Genomic DNA, 2,072 nt, shown 5'->3' on the forward strand with positions numbered 1-2,072 from the left:
ACGTTCCCTAATGTTTAAGACTACATTATGGTAGAACAGTAAAAAGCTGCAGCTCCAAAACATGCACAGTGAAACTGTATCTGAATTAAAATAATTGTTTGGATTGTTACCTGTTTTCTCTGAATTGTAGCGGTTGTTTCAGAAACCTTAGAAACTCAAGTGAAAGTAGTATTATAAAAAAAAACTTGTGCGTGAAATAATATTCGCCATATGCAACAATTCAATTTCATTTGACATGAAAGAAGAACGTTGCGTAGGGATGTCTTGGCTGGGTGGTATACTCAGGCTACGGCTGGGTGGTATACTCAGGCTACGGCTGGGTGGTATACTCAGGCTACGGCTGGGTGGTATACTCAGGCTACGGCTGGGTGGTATACTCAGGCTACGGCTGGGTGGTATACTCAGGCTACGGCTGGGTGGTATACTCAGGCTACGGCTGGGTGGTATACTCAGGCTACGGCTGGGTGGTATACTCAGGCTACGGCTGGGTGGTATACTCAGGCTACGGCTGGGTGGTATACTCAGGCTACGGCTGGGTGGTATACTCAGGCTACGGCTGGGTGGTATACTCAGGCTATGGCTGGGTAAAACGTTGCAAGGTTGCCTACTGGTGGTCGACAGTTTCCCAACCCAGAGAGAATAAATGTTTCTTAATTCTTTCACATTTTCCTTTTCATGCCATTTTGAATCTGAATAGGTCGGCCCAGCCGCATTGCCTCTGAATAGGTAGGCCCAGCCGTATTGCCTCTGAATAGGTAGGGCCCAGCCGTATTGCCTCTGAATAGGTAGGCCCAGCCGCATTGCCTCTGAATAGGTAGACCCAGCCGCATTGCCTCTGAATAGGTAGACCCAGCCGTATTGCCTCTGAATAGGTCGGCCCAGCCGTATTGCCTCTGAATAGGTCGGCCCAGCCGTATTGCCTCTGAGTAGGTCGGCCCAGCCGTATTGCCTCTGAATAGGTAGACCCAGCCGCATTGCCTCTGAATAGGTAGACCCAGCCGTATTGCCTCTGAATAGGTAGACCCAGCCGTATTGCCTCTGAATAGGTAGGCCCAGCCGCATTGCCTCTGAATAGGTAAGCCCAGCCGCATTGCCTCTGAATAGGTAAGCCCAGCCACATTGCCTCTGAATAGGTAAGCCCAGCCGCATTGCCTCTGAATAGGTAAGCCCAGCCGCATTGCCTCTGAATAGGTAAGCCCAGCCACATTGCCTCTGAATAGGTAAGCCCAGCCGCATTGCCTCTGAATAGGTAAGCCCAGCCGCATTGCCTCTGAATAGGTAAGCCCAGCCGTATTGCCTCTGAGTAGGTAAGCCCAGCCGCATTGCCTCTGAATAGGTAAGCCCAGCCGCATTGCCTCTGAATAGGTAAGCCCAGCCGCATTGCCTCTGAATAGGTAAGCCCAGCCGCATTGCCTCTGAATAGGTAAGCCCAGCCGTATTGCCTCTGAATAGGTAAGCCCAGCCGCATTGCCTCTGAATAGGTAAGCCCAGCCGCATTGCCTCTGAATAGGTAAGCTCAGCCGTATTGCCTCTGAATAGGTAAGCCCAGCCGTATTGCCTCTGAATAGGTAAGCCCAGCCGCATTGCCTCTGAATAGGTAAGCTCAGCCGTATTGCCTCTGAATAGGTAAGCCCAGCCGCATTGCCTCTGAGTAGGTCGGCCCAGCTGCATTGCCTCTGAATAGGTAAGCCCAGCCGCATTGCCTCTGAGTAGGTCGGCCCAGCCGCATTGCCTCTGAGTAGGTCTGCCCAGCCGTATTCCAATTACACATGTTGAATTAATTAATTTTGACCATGATAACCTTCTACTCTTGTCGATCTATATTAAAATGCACAGCGTAGGTCAATATATTAATATTTAAGTTATAGATATTTTAAAAGTTTTTAACATCTGGGTGAGTTTTTCTATCCCAATGGATCTGAAAATATTGTGCATGAAAAGAGTAACCAATAGATAGTGATTCCATTGGTGTGTGTCTGTCTAATAATGGGACTTATGGAGGGAGAGAAAGAGATAAAAAAAAGAGTGTGTGTGTGTATGTGCACAGGTGTAGGATCTTAATTTGATTACCC

The 2,072-nt window shown here is 48.7% G+C and overlaps 1 protein-coding gene across 4 annotated transcripts in view; it reads left to right on the forward strand.

Annotated features, from left to right (window-relative positions):
- The window catches only part of LOC109903230 (paired box protein Pax-9), a 16,849-nt gene extending 14,999 nt beyond the window's left edge, over positions 1–1,850 (forward strand). For all 4 annotated transcript variants that reach the window (XM_020499876.2, XM_020499878.2, XM_020499877.2 and 1 more), the window contains one exon: positions 1–1,850. This exon is cut by the window's left edge and continues 1,063 nt beyond it. The gene's annotated coding sequence lies outside the window, so the exon portion shown is untranslated.
- The last annotated feature ends 222 nt before the right edge of the window (positions 1,851–2,072 follow it).

This window comes from Oncorhynchus kisutch, linkage group LG14, assembly GCF_002021735.2.
Source record: "Oncorhynchus kisutch isolate 150728-3 linkage group LG14, Okis_V2, whole genome shotgun sequence".
Lineage (NCBI taxonomy): Eukaryota > Metazoa > Chordata > Actinopteri > Salmoniformes > Salmonidae > Oncorhynchus > Oncorhynchus kisutch.